Source organism: Xyrauchen texanus, chromosome 46 (assembly GCF_025860055.1).
Source record: "Xyrauchen texanus isolate HMW12.3.18 chromosome 46, RBS_HiC_50CHRs, whole genome shotgun sequence".
Taxonomy (NCBI): domain Eukaryota; kingdom Metazoa; phylum Chordata; class Actinopteri; order Cypriniformes; family Catostomidae; genus Xyrauchen; species Xyrauchen texanus.
The window spans coordinates 13,079,205-13,098,019 of NC_068321.1; the positions used below are offsets into that span (position 1 = coordinate 13,079,205).

Sequence of the window (18,815 nt, forward strand, 5' to 3'; positions counted from 1 at the left end):
TGGACAAACTGACAGCATAACAAGGATCTGCAAAGCTGTCACTGTTGCATGTGGAGGATTTTTTTATGAAAACTTTTTTAAGTAGTTTAAGAATTGTAATATACATTTTTCACATTATAAATGTCCCGACTATACATTGTGATCAGTTGAATGCCACTTTGGTGAATAAAAGTACCAATTTCTTTCCATAAGAGCAAAATCTGTCACATTATTCCAAACTTTTGGCCGCCAGTGTATTTATATACTTAGAATGTAATTTGTTTCTTTTTTGTTCTTAGATTTTATTTATAGCCTACATTTAATAAATATATCCTACATGTTGAGCACTCGTGTTATTGCAGTGCATTTTTAGACATTTCTTCTTTTTTAATGACAACTTCCTGAAGAGCCCATTGAAAGATGTTTTATGAATAACAATGGTGCGCTTCCATGGCAAAATGTCCATATACAACTGACAAAATCACCTAAAAATGTGCTTCATGTGGTAACAGGTAAATTAACTGGTTTAAAATATATTATATATAAAATATTATTTAACATCTCTTAATCCATCTAAATACATTATGTTAAACAAAACAAAACTAATTTTAATGGTTAGATCAAGTAGAAAGAGCTCCTTAAATTGCAGGCTACCACACTGTACAGTGACAGTAGCTTATATATTTCCATGGAACACTCATAGCCTAATGATACAATGTATAATTTGAGTCACTTTGGATAAAAGTGCATGAATGCATATGTATTAAAAAAGCAAAAAAACATACAGTTCAAAACACGCATTTATAATGCAGGTCTAATGTCATGGATTTACAGTGCTGTCCGGAAACAACTTAACATGTCAGATGGTAAAGTCAGGGCATCAAGTGATCTGATGGGACGAGATATTCACTGAGAGAATAATGGCATGATAATCTGTAAGCACCAGGCTAAAGACAGCTCTCTGCCTTTTGAGCAGAAAATGCATTGTGACAAACACTGCCTTTCCAGGAATACTCCATTGCGATGGCATTGGTGGTGAAAAGAGCATGAGATTATTCTGTATGGATGTGATTTGTTTGTGTGTGTGCATGCAGATCACCTTTCATTTTATCATATGGTAGCCTGCAGTCTTTGAATACCTTTGTAACTCAGTAAGCTAATTTCACCATTGTAATTTCAGTGTGGGTTTATAGCGAATGGGATATTTATTTGACATTTACCACATTAGGAAAAACCATTGTAATTAAATCAGATTTATGAGCATGCAATGTTTGGACTCTGTAACATTTCAAAGTTCTGTCTATTTCTTCTCACATCTTTCTAGCAGAACATTAATGTCCTATTACACCCATTATAGTAGTGTCCTCTATAAAATACATACTTAAATTCAATGCAAATAAAATGTATATTTCCACCAACAGAGATAGTTTAAATGCAATAATAAAGAAAAGAAAACTGAGATGGTGGGGAATAAAAAAAAAGAAAAAAGAAAAGAAAAGTTCAGTTTGGAGACCCTGAAGTTTCAGTCTTGGTCACCAATGCCCCCCTCTGGTATACAGACATATTTCTTTAAAGACTTCATGCTGCCAGCCCTATGCTGGCTAAACAATCATTTACACCAACACATAAAATACTGAACCAGATGGTGTTAACCTTTTGCTGAAAATAATGCAACAATGTGTAAATTACATTTTGAGTATTTTTAGCTTGTATTTTTTTGGCATATAGTTTGTGCTTGTTTGCAAAAACACATATGACTTTCTTCTGTTAAACGTAAAAAAGATGCTAGGCAGAATGTAAGGGACTGACAGCCTCAGTCACTATCACTTTCATTGTATGGGAAATTACATCACCTTTTGTATTCCATGAAAATCATACAGGTTTGGAACAGCACGAGGATGCGTAAATGATGAATTTTCATTTTTTGGTGAATTATTCCTTTAAACAAACAAACTATGCAATAAAAGGAAGAACACATTAGACATTGGACATTTTAATTGATAAAGATGACATGTCAATTCAGTAAATTTTCATTTCTCTTCACATTCTGACCTAGACCTTTAATATGTGTAGGGAGCTCATGCAGTGATGTGGTAAACCATGTGAAGTGTGTTCCATGGTTTGAATTGTGCACTCTGCTAACATATAATATTAAAGCTTAATAATATACAACCAAATGCTAACATAAAAAAAAAAGTGTTCTACTGCATGTATATATATTGCATAGAATAAAAAGCCATGCTGTATACTATGCATACATAAAAAGCAGTCAGCCATATAAACTCAGAGATGGATAAGGTACATAAGTATAAAATGGAATCATGATTTGCAAGAATATTTAAAGAGATATGTGCATCAGTATGAAGAACATTCATATAACTCTAGATATTTCAAGTGATTTCATACATTAATGTACAAAACATGAACAAATTAAACATGGCGGAACATTTAGCAAAGCCCTTAATTGATTGGTAGAATCTAATGCCACCTTACAAAATGGTATACAGTCATATGATAATCTGTACAAAAACTGTCATACCAGAAACATGATGGCATATTTGCGATACGTTAAAGGCTTGCTTGAAAAAGAAGTAATTAATAAATACACAAACAAAACAAAAAGCCTGTATCAAACAGTGTGCAAAATATTTTTGTAATTTTTGCCTGACATGGAAATAGTTGATTTGAGTAAAAGATTCGAAAGAAAAAGCAACACAAGCATGCAAGAAAATGTTCAGATGTTAATGCGATATATCAGCTTCCATTCAGACATTCTCCTCACACCAGATATATAAGGCATGCCTTGGGTGGTTCTTCAATTTAACTTTTCCACCTTTGCCCAGTTTACCAATGCGCTGATCCATGAGTAACGTTCATATGGTCCTGAAGTGAATGCCTTTATCTGTAAACAACAAACAACAGTGATGAAAGTTGGAGATATATAAAATAGATAAATTAGCATCACTGCTTTGTCTTTACTTCCTCAATATAAACTCAGCAAAAAAGAAACGTCCCTTTTTCACAACACTACATTTTAAAGATAGTTTTTTAAAAATCCAAATAACTTTACAGATCTTTATTGTAAAGGATTTAAACAATGTTTTCCATGCTTGTTAAATGAACCATAAAGAGTTAATGAACATGCACCTGTGGAACGGTCATTAAGACACTAACAGCTTACAGACGGTAGGTAATTAAAGTCACAGTTATAAAAACTTAGGACACTAAAGAGACCCTTTTACTGACTATGAAAAACACCAAAAGAAAGATGCCCAGGGTGCCTGCTCATCTGTGTGAACGTGCCTTTGGTATACTGCATCGAGGCATGAGGACTGCAGATGTGGCCAGTGCAGTAAATTGCAATGTCCATACTGTGAGACACCTAAGCCAGCACACAGGGAGACAGGAAGGACAGCTGATCTTCCTCGCAGTGGCAGACCATGTGTAACAACTCCTGCACATGATTGGTACAGCAAAATATCACACCTGTGGCAGTACTTAATGCAGCTGGTGGCCACAACAGTATTGACTGTTACTTTTGATTTTGATACAAATAAGTACATATGTTAAATTTGCTGAAAATAAAAGCGGTTGAAAGTGAGAGGACGTTCATTTTTTTTTTGCTGAGGTTAGTTCACAAGTGGACATGGACATAACTTGGTTTCAACATCAAGATTTTAGGTTACCATACATATTTGTTTAAGGTAAAGAGTATGTTTTTAGATGCTGTAACTGGTTGCTATTTCTTGCGAGTTTTTACCAGTTTTAATCCATCAGTTTAAATGATTTCACTAGTTTTTAATGGTCCTGTGGTGATGAATGCGTTTTTAAAAGCACTATTGTTCCATATAGACTCTCAGTAAATAAGGTCACGATAGCTACATGCACAATAAGTATAACAGCAGTTGAAAAAAAACCTTTTAGATGGAGTTAAGAATGTCAAAATGCAGGATAGTTTAAATTTAGCCATTTTATAATTTCTAAAGTCAATTTAACTACTTAAACTCTGGTGATATTTAGGATGCCACCTGCAATTTTTCACACTTAAATTTAAAACCATTACCATTAATATATATCGTGAACTAACTGCAAAAAATAAAAAATAAAATAAAAATCACATTTTTACGGTACACCCCCCAAATAAAGAAAAAAAGACATAATACATTTTGTATATGTTTAAAATATTATGATGAATAGAAATAAAAAACGTTCTGTTCTCTATCTCCCTTTAAAAAGTCTTATTTCCACTAGATAGCAGCAAGTACTTGGAAAAAGGTAACTTTCATCACAAAATGCTGATCTGAAATGTAGGTGGTGCTCTAATGCATTTTAGCTCTCACATATGTGCTTGTCCATAGACATTCAGTCTAATTTTTAGCTAATGCACCACCCCCATTGTTTCATTGAATATCTCGGCCTCTGAGTGGACTAGAAGCTCAATCTACAGTAGGTATCATTAGATATCTGAGATTCTGCCCTTTGTGATTATACAAATCGATAACATATTTTTCAGATGATTTGTTTAGCGTGCTTTTTCTGTTGGACTGCATATTTTGATCTTGACATCTTGGATCCAACATTTGATTATTCACCCAAGCAAGCGCACACACAAGTAAAAACACATTATGAACAAAAATGCTAAGTTAAAAGCAGATATAAAGTTTTGGGGTTTACAGCTGCATTAATCTGCATATTTGATGTCTTAGAGGAATCATATTTCACTTTGTGATTCTTTTGCAAATCTTTCAAACCGTGGTATTAGGGAAACAACATAAACTATACAATCACATTCCTGAGACTGAGAGCTTTCATTTGATATATGACTCATCCATTTAAGTGCTATGTGAAAGACTTTTATATTCACATTAATATTTCTAGCACATAACATCTAGGTGGCGTTTTATGTCCTGGTGTGGATGTTTTCAGCCTTACTTTTATTTTTTTCATGAAATATAAATGCAAAATTGATTTTATTTCATGAAAAGTTCCCCATATGCCTGACTTATGTATTCGGGGACTTTGACATTTTGATCGTAAACTTACTTCGTGATATAGAGTTTAAGGGGTTAAAAGAAAACACTGGAGACAATTTTAAATGAACAATTTACAATTTTAAATGAACACCCCTATCATATAATGTCAGGCTCTCTTTTTTTATTTTATTTGAACAAAATAAGTATTCATGAGATTCTGATTCGCTATTCAACACTGATGATCAACGTCAACTGCCCATATGCCATTTATTTTGGACAACAAATATGTCTGGTGTAATTGAACGCTCACCTTGTAATGACCAAATCAATTTGTATTTCTCTGACGCAGGTTTTTATCTTTGTGGTTGTTGGTGGAATTGGTTTTCCTTGAAGGTGAGATTACAAAATTAGTCAGCACATCCAAAATAAGAAAAAATCCAAATGACAAATCTGCAGTTTCCTCCATTTTATAATTACATAACATTTAATTCATCATATCCATTCATGTCCATAGATTCTTACATTCTGTATAAATTAGACAACCGCAGCATCAGTTATCTAAGACAGTTGCATCATAAGTCTTAGTAAAATGTAAATCCGATACTTACATTTGCCCAGCTGGTTCGTCATCTTGGGTAGAATGGAAAGCAAAACAACAATCATTTTAGCGTTCTGTTCCAACAGTTCCAAGTGCCATAATACTCCAGTTATTGAATAAATGTTACAAACTGACTGCATTAAATCAGCTATAGTCAACTAAGTGCCATGTTTTCTTTCAATATTGAAGCTATTGTTGCACAACATCACAATAAAAGAGATTGTCCTTAATAATAATAATACAGTAAACAAAGACTTCCCTCCATCAAAACAAAAATGCTTTGGTGAGAGTAATTAAATTACTTGCACTATATAAGAAGAGAGAAGATAAACCATTCAACCTATGGAGCATCAACCTACCTAATGATCCAATCCACCCACTAATACACCTCACTAACCTTCATTTAAAGACCATAAATGCCTTATAATTGTATACAACTGGTTTTAAATGAATAAAACATGCATTATATGTCAAACAGCTTTTTTTCAACAACAAAATGCAAATTGAAATGAGAAAAGGAAAAAGAAAAATCTTTAATAAATGTTTGAACAGACTTAAGTGGAGGATGTACATATAAACAGAGGTCATTTGAAGGTTAAAACAGAAACAGGAATCATTCCAGTGTTGAAGGCAAATTAAAAGGCCATTTCAGCTTAAATCAAACAAAATGAGTGTAAAATGAGTAAAAGTATATATGAATGGTCTATAATATGGTCAATGCCTGTAGATTCATTCAAGTTGCATGCAAGTCTTTCACTTACCACAGTGTGTTTAGTTTGTGCCATTCAGAGAGAAAGAAATGTGTTACGTTATTAAATATTAATCACAGGTACAAGTTCTAAATGCATGATTTAATTGCTTAAATTAATAGTGCAGTGATTTATGAAGAAAAATAAAACAAATTAAGTGGTGCACAAAATGTGCAGATTAACCCAAATCTACATTTGTGTTTCACAAATTACAGCTGAAGTGGAATTTATACACATTAAAGCTGCATTTGTGAACGTATTTTTGTCCACATGCACACACAATGTTTAATATTGACAAAAAGCAATCTAATAAATTAATCTCTGGGTTTATCTGCACCAATAAGGTAAATACTAGGTTAAACCACTAGGTGGCGATGCTAGCCAAACAACTTCCAAAGTAATTAGCAGTGCAGAGTGTGCCAAACCTCTTCATTAGCACCAAATAAATGTAGGAAAAAACTAATATATGGTAATCTTCCTGTTGGAGTAAAATAGAAAATGCTTTAACTGCTTTAGGAGAGCTCTGAACCTAAAGAGAAGCTTGTGTTATATAAAGAATATTATGGGATGCAGTAGTTCAACCTTTATTTACTTTATTACCCATTTTACTTGATTTGGAAGAGAAATTGAGATTTTAAGAAGAATGTTAGCCTCAAAGGATATTAATCCAGGGCTAAAGTGAATTTACTAGTATTCAGCAATACATTCTGATGGACTGATAGCATCTGGTTTTTCCTTACAATATATTGTAGGTGAGTTCTAAGTGGCATGTTACTACACCTCCATGCACATCAATAATTCACTACCCACTACCTAGCCATACACTACAAGAGTCATATTTCCCTTGGAAACAGATAAGTGTCCAGATGACCTGACACGAGTGCCCTACAGGAAAAGAAGGACGAGTTTGTGTGTAGGTAGGTGCGTGTGTGTTTGGTCTGGACAGCCCCAGACTGAATTATTCATTAAGAGTACCGTATCAGATAACAGAGTATATGGAGTATCCAATAATCTTGTGTTAAAGGTCTAATGACACAGCAGCAGAAGCAGCAGCAGAAAAGGCTTTCTGGGAGCATGAAAAGGTGATTGGTATAAACGTAGATCTGTATAAACAAAATTATTTTCCTTTAATTAAATATAGTTTGTAAATATTAGATATTTAAATGTTCAAATTCCCTGGTACAATTAAAAAGCTAAACATGTGTAAGCACATATTTGTGCAGACATTTCCACACAGAAATCATGATTCATCAATAAATTGGCACCAACATTTTGTTTTCTAAATTTAGGATAGACTTTAAAACCAATCACAGACTCCTGGTGGCCTCAGAAACATTCATGAAATGTTATATATACTGTATATATGACTCTACAAAAAGTGTTAGGTATCCTTATTTAATATAAAATCAAATTTCCTTGCATGGAAATGTGTTGAATACAAGCCAATATAATATTCCTGACTGACAACAGTAAGCTTTTTAAGCTTTTTATATCAGTAAGCTGATATATCGCCAACTTTTTGGCCATTTTGAGATTACTGGCATTTTTTGTAAATATAATGTATAGTAAGCATTCATTGATTTCAGAAATTGTGTTTCCATCATTAAATTGTATTGTATATGGGTCAATGACATGATTTTTGACATAAGTTCTTTGTCAGTTAATTTATTCAGAAATACATAAAAAATGCAATTCACATAAACCAATTCTTTGATTACAACTCTACTTTTAAGAAAATATGAGCTTTTATGAGCTCAAACTTTTCTGATATTTGTTTTGTTACTCTGTACATTTAAAATATCAAAGTGGTGTAACCGTCTAGAGACCAAAATAAATTACCCTTAAAAATGAATAAATTCTCAGCTGAAGCTGAATTTCTTAAAAAAAAATAAAAAATTATGTTGGGATAAGTAGTTCAATAATAATAATAAAAATATATATTTATGAACATTTCTCCACCACATCAAATTCAGGCGGAGTAACCAGCAAGCAGGTAGCCATTATGTTGTGATGTGACAAAAAATAAAATTGAGAGGACAGCGTTACATCCTTATGATTGTAATTTTAATGAAAATGGAAATTTTATTCACATCTCATGGAGTAGCCCTATAAAAAACTTCTTGATATTTCTGACTAAAAAAAAACATTGTATTTGAAAAATGATTTTTTTTACCTTGAAACGTATTTTTAAAGTAATGATTCAATTGTGTACACTCGTGTATTCAAGTTGCAAGGAAAGTGTTCTAATACCTCTTACTTTCAACACCTTAGTAAAGTCATACATTGTTTTTTTGGTACAAAATGCAGTACATGTTAAATGCAATGTACAAATATAACATTTCTACAAACTAGATGTGATTTTATATATATATATTTTTTTTTTTTACATTTGATCCCGCTTTCTCCACAATTTTTGGAATGCCCAATTTCCACTACTTACTAGGTGCTCATAGTGGCGCGGTTACTTGCCTCAATCCGGGTGGTGGAGGACAAGTCTCAGTTGCCTCCGCTTTGACAGAGTCAATCCGCGCATCTTATCACTTGACTCGCTGTGCATGACACCGCAGAGACTCACAGCACATGGAGGCTCATGCTACTCTCCGCGATCCACAACTTACCACGCACCCAATTGAGAGCGAGAACCACTTAATCATGACTACAAGAAGGTTACCCCAAGTGACTCTACCCTCCCTAGCAACTGGCCCAATTTTGTTACTTAGGAGCCCTGGCTGGTGTCACTCAGCACGAACTCGTGACTCCAGGAGTGGTAGTCAGCATCAATACTTGCTGAGCTACCCAGGCCCCACGAAATACTTTTTTTAAATATTTCTAATTTTTATTATCTCTGACTACCTTATATGCCAATGACCCATATAGTTGTGTATCTTGGTATTTTATCAGTCAAATTATGGTAAGGACAATCACGTGTCTGATGAGGACTCCTAGTAATATCTTTTAAATATGAAAAATCTAAACCTCAAACCTTTTGTCAACTTTTTCCAAACAAAATATCCCTTTAATCAACTGCAAAAGTCTCCACACTAATGAACTCACCGTCAGGCATATCATCCGGCTTCTTGCGCTTCTCGTAGATGACAATGATGAGCACCAGTATGATAATCTCTGCAAGGACCCCCAGGAGGGGCCACAGCGGGGCCAGGATGCTTCGGACCCGCAGCACAGATGTCATGGAGGTGGAGCCAATGGCACTGGTCGCGTTGCACTCATACTCTCCAGGGTCGGAGGTGATGTCCAAGTTTATAATGGACAGCTCGGTGAAGCCGTCCTTGTTACTAATGAAGAAGCGGCCAGAAGAGTTGTCAATGTCCTGGAAGGTGATTGATGGGGTGGGAGGGAAAACAGTGGCAAGAAGGAGAGGTGAACGAGGATTAAGGAAAGCCACTGATTTATACACTGATACTATACTGCACATATCTGATAAAAAATGTTAAACCACAAATGTTTTAAGTATCAGAAACATAAGGATTTTAAAGGAATAGTCATTAGTTACTCAACCTCACATAATTCCTAGCCTGTATGTCTTTCTTTCTTCTGTGGAATACAAAAGGAGACATTTTTTATAAAGTTTATGCTGCTCTTTTCCATGCAATGAAAGCATAATGTGATCAGGGACAAGCTCCAAAGAAGACAAAAAAGCATCATAAAAGTAATTTATATGACTCATGTGCTATATTCCAAGTCCTCTGAAGCCATGCGATAGCTTAGTGTCAGGAATAGACCAAAATTGAAGTCAATATTCACTGATATTCTTCCCTTACTTAATAGCTCTCAAATTTCATACACAGTTCCACATATTTAAAACTTGGTGTCATGCTTGATTGCTATGATGTATGGATGTCAAACCTGCACAGAGCTTGCATGAGTGCACTAAAATTGAGAACTATAGCGATTGGGACATCTGACAGAAGATTATCGGTCTGTTTCTTACACAAAAAAATCGTATAGTTTTAGAAGACTTCCAATAGAGCACACAAATAATTTTGACTACTTTTAGAATACTTTTATGGTGTACTTTTGGAGCGTGATAGACTCAGATAGACTCATGGAAAAGAGTGGTATAAATACTCTACTAAACATCTTCATTACTGTTCCAAGTAAGAAAGGGAGTCATTTGGGTTTAAGTTTAGAAATGAGGGTGAGTAAATAATGACAGAAATGTAACTTTTTGGTGAACTATTCCTTTAAACCAAGCCAAACAAAAAAAAATTAAACAAGAACCATAAAGATACCATGTAAGCGCCGTTGTCAATTTTATACCAGGTCCACAGGGGATAAGGATAACCCACAGATTTGCAGTAGAGGACAGCTTTCTCACCCTCATTCTTATTCTCACTGCGCTTGTGCACCGTGATGTCTGGCACAGCTAAAAGAGGAGAGTGGAATGACAGTGAAACAATATCAGAACACATTGGGGTTGGTTTCCTCATTAACATTCTATATTACATCTCCTTTTGTGTTCCACGGAAGAAAGAAAGTCATACGGGTTTGGAACAACATGAAGTAAATGATGACAGAATTTTCATTTTTGCTTGACCTTTCCCTTTAAACACACATATGTTCCATTGCAGTGGATGTTTTTGTTTTATGTGATATTATGTGCACAAAACATAATCCCTAATTTATGAAAATAAGACCTGCCATTTGTGGTGAAAACAGCTATGGTGATTAAAGTTTCTTCGTACATATGCACACATGCAAAATCCATTTGTGTTGCTTTGTTGTGCTTGGAAAGACTGTCAAAAGCATGAGTGAGGTGCATATTATTGGTTTGAACCACTGAACGAATAAACCCTTCACTGGTCATTTGGGTGTGAACAAGACAAGATGTCTCGATATTCATTATTGAACTGAATGCACACGTTTGCGAAAGAAATGAATGAATCAGTCATCTGGTTCATGAAGGATCTGCTGACTGGCTGAACAAGAGGAGGAGCTGCATAGCGTTCGTTTAGTTTGTCAATCTCGTTCAAAATCTGCACATTTTATCAGAAAATGTGGATTAAATGTGGATTTACAATGACAAAAAGGATATTATTGAAACTCATAATAATTTTTTAGACTAGTGTTGTTGTCTTTTTTATATATATAGCTTTGTATATTATATATACAAAGCCTTTCTCTGTTGTAATTTGTGTGGAAACGCTAATGATGCTTAAACATGCCACAATGCTGAAGTCTCTTTTGCAGATAATTGCGGATAAGCAAATTTTAATAAAGGATAATAAGACCTACTCTTACAAAATGTAAAAGTCAGTCATTTTGGCACATATACAGGTGCAATGTGTAGGTGTAATTTGCAAAAATTGTCAAAAAACAAATCAGTGAAGAAATCTAAATGAATCTTTTTGGTGAACAGATTCACCACATTCATTGGTGAGATCCTTTCACTGCGTTTTGAGAGTAAAAGTTGTTCCGTGTAATGCATGTCCAAAGACGAGATCCACGCAACCCATTTGTCATTGAATAATGTCTCTTTTAATACCCTTTCTGTTCTTTACACTCAGTTATTGATCAAAAACAACCAAAAATAAACATTTAGTTCTAACATGGCACAGATAAAATAAAGCCGTTTGAGTCTCTCTCGCCAACATGCACTCATTAAAGACGGTCTAATGCCAGTTTTTAGAACGTGTTCAACAAATCAATGTAAATACCTGTAAATAGTACAAACTATGCAATTAAACAATAAACATGTAACAATATGTGCAATATAATATCATATTTATTGATTGAATACATAGATTTGTTCATTTTTTACAAGATATTTCATAATGTACCTAGTTAGACGGTCCCCTGTATATTTAACATTATTAGCTGGGAGAGAATTTCTTTCATATGTAAGCAAAAGAGGCATTATAACTAAAATATCCCCATAGGAATGAATATTGAATCGAAAGCTGCCATGCTCGAATGCATACCATCATTAAATTGAAAGGGGGACATACCAAATACTATGAAATTCATGTTAGTTTCATGGTTGAATTCAAGCACTTTTCACTCAAATTGTTTTGCTGATAATAGTATTTGTAATGGGAAAAAAGTATAAACTCGAAAAATGCCAAATAGAAGCATTCCCATGAGTGGTCTCAGAATTTAAGACACCTTTAATGATTTTATTCTAACATATGTTGCTGTTTATGACATTTGAAGTGTACATATTTAAGATCTCATTTATGTAATAGTTGTATGTCATTTAAAAACAAATACACTGAATATATGGAGCCATAATTTGATTATTCACAGTGAAGTCTCCAATGTTTAGTCACTGAGCAACCAGCAATAATATTAAATTAATAAAATTATTAATGAAAAAGTAAATAAAGCTTCAAATGTTGAGATTCATAAGTCAAATGACAAATCAAGTAGAGTGCCAGAGAGAAAGAGAGAGAGAGAGAGAGAGAGAGAGAGAGAGAGAGAGAGAGAGAGAGAGAGAGAGAGAGAGAGAGAGAGAGAGAGTGATTCCATCCCCACCCCCTCAGACATGCAGGCCACCATCTGGTGCCTGTGAACTGACCATAGGATAACCAGAAGAGGTGACCAGGACAGGCTTAAACCGAATGGCACTTTACCAGCTGATAATCTCTGACACACAAACCAAATAGCATGTTAGATTTAAAGGCAATTGTTAAACAGAGGATGATGAGTAGATCAGAGCTGGCACTGTAGCTGATATTTTGTTACATTACATTTGACAACAATAGCACAAACCTAAAAAATATATAATATGTAATATCTTAAATATTTAAAAGTCTGGGTGTACATTGAAAATCTGGGATCGAAATGTCTACATTTGCAGACTTAAAGTCTCATTTAAACCTTGAAATAAAGTTTTTGTTTTTTAACATTATGATGTAAAATGAAAAGTATTTAAGATTCTGCACTATTTCTAGGTCACTAATGCAATAAGGCATTTGTGACATTGACAATGTTAATTCTTGCATGAAAGTTCAGATGTCATTGCTTTCATCGATGCACACAAGATGCTCTTTGGAGCATTCTTAAAACATGCTGAAATAACATGGATCATCAGCTTGAGCGCATGCTGTCATTGAAGGTGCATGTTCATGTTTCTTGGACTTATAATGGCACATAGTGGCTTGGATGCAGCATCATTCAAGCTCAGTAGTTTTCAGTTACAGAATATAGTGTAGAAATTCACTATTCACAGCCAGTCAGGATTAATTAAATTCCTTAATTAATGTGTCCAATAACAGGACAGTTACTGAGATTAAGTGAGTAGTATCTGGCTGGTCATGTGATCCTAACATGGCAGCCCTCATGAGGGGACCCTCTCAATGTAGAATAAAACAGCTTTTATAAGGTTACCTATATGACCGTCTTCATCTCATGTAGGTGGGCATGATTTCAAAATTACAAATCATTTCTTTAGAAGTAAAAGTTTTTAATTTAGAAAAAAATGACTGCACCTTTAAAGAAACTCATGTTAATTTATTAATTAAACCTTTCACTCAAATTGTCAGGCTGGTAATAATAATAATAAAAAACTATTACATTCGAAAATTTTAAATATAAAAATTTTTGAAAGTTGATTTTTGAACCTTATTAATATAGCATACACTATAATGCTTAATAATAGTCCACATAAATGTCAGTATTGTAAATTATTTTCACCCTGTATTGCTGAACAAAACCTGGATATTTTTTCTGCCTAACTAACCAAGCTAATGTGCACTTTGCAAGTTGTAATACTTTTTATTACATAAACCGGTGAGATTCGCTTCACTCTGTTCCAGAACTGTTCTAGGCCATGGGCCTGGGAGTCGATTTGGTTGGAGAAGTGTGGGAAATGCGGCGAAAGAAGCTGAACATGTAAACAATGCTAACGAATGTCGTTACTGACTTGGAGGATCTTGCTGTTATACGTTGATCGATCACTGCCATGGAGGCGAAGTTTAGTGATGTGGTTACAAGAGTGGGGGATGTCGAGAAATGGATCGATTACCTGGAGTCTTCGGAGAGGGAATTATCAGCTATCCGCTAGCAACCAAGGTGGATTTGGAGCGTGTCTCAGGGCCGGATTCAGCCAGCCCCACTAGGGGGTGCAGGTAGAATATCAGGGGGGGCAAGTCATTTAACGGAACATTTAAATTTGACAAATATAGTGATTTGATTTATATTGTGATATATATCGATATGGCCAGAAATGAAAAAATATATTGTGAAATGAAAAAATCCTATATCGCCCAGCTCTAATCTATCAGCTCCTTTGATCCATTTGATTTGTCTTATAGGTTTTATGTTGGATGCCCTTCCTGACACTACCCTCTGCATTTACCCGGGCTTGGGACCGGCACAAATAGGACACTGGCTTGTGCCCTGTTGAGGCTGCATTTATCTATTTTTTTTTTATTTATTTTTTTTTATCTGTCTGTCTGTCTGTTTGTCTTCCTGTCTGTCTTGTCTGTCTGTCTGTCCTTTCGTTTTTTATTTCAATCTTTTTTATTTCTTTTTTTGTTTTTTTTTGTTTTCATTTCTTTAGCTCTGTACACAGCTTGGCTTATATCGGTCATTATAGCATCAGTCGTCTGCTTTTCTGTGCAAAAGTCCTAACAAATGCGTCCATATCTAGACCTGTTGTTATAGCCTTCTCGTGAGCCAGAATAACTAAATTTCTTTTTCTCTCATGTAGCATAGTGCGGCGGAAGGGGGTAAGAACACGAGACAAATTGGAGAAAGAGCTCTCGCATGATGCAGATGATATTCCAATCACAAGTGAGGTCACATACATGCGATGGAGCTGAGGAAAGGCATTCTTATACCTGTGTAGATATGTGCAAATTGTGGAGAGGTCTACAAACTCTACGTTCTCATCATCATTAGTCTTTTTGAATTCTTTTTCCAACATTATTTTTGCGACAAGAATCTCATTGGAAAGTTTGTCACTGTCACTTTTTGCCATTTTTTGCAGAGGACTTAACATGGTAACATCCAGAAAAGAGGGAGATTGTGGTTGAAGGCAATTAACTGCTTTCATGAGATCCAGATTGCTTTTGGAGAATCTTGTCTCCATCTCTACAATGGCGATGTCCAAAATGTTGAGAAGAGCTCTCTTCAGAGCCTGGCTAGGAGTCATGGAGTCTTCTGCATGGCCTACAGTGGACGTGAATAACGCTACCTACGAGCAGTGAGCTCATTGTTCTTTTTCTTTTAGCAGCTGGTGCAGGCATGCTGGTTAATGTCTCACTCTCCTCATCTCTCATCTGCTTCAGAGCCTGCAGAGATGCACTGACTACTTCTGAAGCACAGCACCGGTCAACAGAATGAGCCTGCAGCATAGCATTTGCAGACTTCAAGGAACCCAGAACTTTGAGGAGGAATTTTCCTATTTCAAAGAAATGATGCCTCCTTAACATCATCAACAGCCCTGATGCCTCTGTACAGATATCAACAGCAGTGGCTCTGTCCTCTGTAACCTCTGACAGGATACTCAGAATAGCATCCTGATTCTCCACAAGACACTTGGTCACATCATGGTGGCTTGTCCACCTGATCTCCAACAGTCGTTTAAGGGAGGGAACATTATAGTTCTGTGACACATAATGACGGTGAAAAAAGAGTGCAGTGATCCTGATAGATCAAAAAGATTTTTGCACACGGCTCTCCTTGCATTGCATGGACCACGGCCAAGTGCAGCTGGTGGTTATAGCAGTGGATATAAGGAATATCCTTCCCTACCTTCTTTTGCAACAAGGCCTGAACCCCACCCCTGACCCCACTCATGACAGAAGCTCCATCATAGCACTGACTGACAATTTCAGCTGCACTATAGCCTGAGTCAGAAAGATGCTCAAGAATTTGTGTGGTAATAAATTCAGCATTTAACTGACTGAGGTCAAGCAGGCCAATCAGGTGTTCCTCTGGAATGCCTTTACAGACAAATCTAACCATGATTGACAGATTCTCCACATTACATCTGTCCCTCGTTCCGTCACTTTTGATGCAAAACCCAGCATAATCTGCTTTGTCATAATTACCTTTTATCTGATTTAATACCATTTTGGCCAGTGTTTCAATAATTTCATTTTGTATGTTGTGAGAGGTGTATTTTGCATTTGGTGGGATGTGTTTGTTAATTTCATTAAATTTGGGGTCCTTTGCCAGTGTGTAGTCAACCATTTTTAAGAACAGTCCTGCAGAGAAATCATCATCATTTGAACTTTCCACACTGCCACGAAGTGGAAGTTCATTTACTGCTAGGAACTGAACTACTTCTCCAATTGTTTTAATATAATACCTATTTTTTTTTCCATTTGTGTGGGCCCTATCAAATTACAAATGGTCTCCCCTGTGGCCTCTCTTTGGGACATTTCAGACCAGGCTTTTGCATTTTTTATGTGGCATTGACTTGATGCGCGCTTTGAGAATCCCTTGTCCTTTTCCAATGCAGTTTTCCAATTAGTAAATCCTTGTTTTGTGAAAACCAAATCCCTATCATTGTTCCCCCAAATTTCTGACACGGGAAACAAAAGCACGCATCAAGCTTTGCTGAATATTCGAGCCATGGTCTCCCACGATACCAACCTGGGCAGAATGAGCGGGAGCTCTTGCCAAAATTACGTTTGGGGAAAACCAGAGCTATGGGTTGTGACGGTGCTTCAGTGTTTAAGCCTATGTTGTATTCATCCGCAACAGCCACGGATGGGCTGGGAACGACGGGGGATTCGGTCTCTGCTGCAGCTAATGCCCTAGCAGCCTCGTTGCTGCTGCCAGTGCTAGCTTTAGCAACCAGAAATCGGCGCATACTCGACTCATCACTCGGTGCAAATTACAAGAGAAAGCAATAGAGAGATATGGAGGGAATGAGAACACGCTTACAGAAAGAGTAACCAAATAATTTCAGTGACTGACGGCGAAGGAAACTCAAAACAGGGGCTGAGCTCAGCTGACGACAGTGTGTCTGCCTGCTCCGCTCTGCAGTGACTGACTGAGACGTGAAGCTCAGCAGGTTCACCACAAGCCGGTGAAGCGGCCACGCCCTCCCTATGCATCTACCAATCAGTAGCTACTTTGAATGAGGGATAGAGAGCAGAGAGCGCTCACTCTGACCATTTTTCTTGAAATATTTTTTAAATTTGGGATCTTTGCCATCACGTTTGGGGGGGCAGTCACGGCATTTGGGGGGGCATTGCCCCTCCTTGCCCATGCCTATATCCGGCCCCGGCGTGTCTGGGAGAAGTTGGAGGACATGGAAAACTGTAGCATGTCGTGGAAGTCCCGGAGAGAGTGAAGGGACAGGATATGGTGGAATTCCTGGATGGGATCTTTCCGAGTCTGCCCGACATAGCAGATCATAAGCTGGAAATTGAGCGAGCTCACAGGGTTCTGGCTCAGTGATCTGTGGAAGGAGACAGGCCCTGATCAATTCTGACCAAATATCTGCGATCATCCGATAAAGATCTTGTGTTATGTGAGGAGTAAAGAAAGGCTTTCTTGGAAGAACCACAGCATTTTCTTGTTCCCAGACTTTGCGAACTCGACAAGAAAGAAACGTGATCGATTCAAGGAATGCAAGAAATTTTACATCAACGGAAGGTCGCTTTTGCACTGATATTCATGGCCAAATTGATAATAGATGCTAAGGCCGTAAAACATTCACATGCCCACAGCAAACAATGTCCTTCATAAAGTCAATGGAGTGAGGACGTCAACTTGTTGTACTCACATTGCAGCTGAGTGAACTGGCTCACTGAACAGCTCTTTTTGTGCTGGTTTCACCTAGCGGCTGGAGTTTATTTTGTAGAGCAACATACCTTTGGGATGGTTTTGTGGATGAATATACACGGTCTTTGTGCTTAGTCTACTTAACGGCTGGAATTTATTTTGTGGAGTATTTCTGGCAAAGTCATTGGAGTAAGTAATTTGCTCGCACTCATGTTGCACCAGAGTGGACCGGCTCACTGAACATTCGCTTGACAGTTTGAGGAAACTGCACACTTTTTTTGTACTGGTACTACCTATCGGGTGGAGTTTATTTTGTAGAATAACACACCTTCAGGACAGTTTTATGGATGAAGCTACATGCTCTTTATGTTTATTCTTCTTATTGGCTGGAGTTTGTTTTATAGATGATCTTTTGCTGTGTAATTCTGTCTCACAAAATCTGTATAGAAACACCGGACTTGAGCAATGCAAAGGCAAGTTTGACACAGGGGCTCTCGTAGGCATGCACAGACTGTTTAAGTTTGGAGGGATGGATGCCAGTTGGCGCTGTCATGTGTGGGGTTAATATGCACGATTTTCTTTTTTCAGTTTTTTTTTTCCTAGGGGATGTTTGGGGTTTGATTCTTGTACAAATGTTGGAATGTGGTTTTTATAATCTTGTCTTTGACACACAAGACATTTTTTCTTATATGTCAAAATGTCAAATGTTAATATGAGTGGATTGTCTCTCGTCACGTGGAATATGAATGGGTTGGGGCACCCCATAAAAAGAATTAAGATTATTTCTCTACTTAAACGTAATAAATATGATAT

General features: G+C 36.4%; 1 pseudogene; it reads right to left on the bottom strand.

The window, feature by feature from the left end:
* Nucleotides 1–1,698: 1,698 nt before the first annotated feature.
* LOC127638431 (neuroplastin-like) overlaps nucleotides 1,699–18,815 on the bottom strand; it is a 33,168-nt pseudogene continuing 16,051 nt past the window's right edge.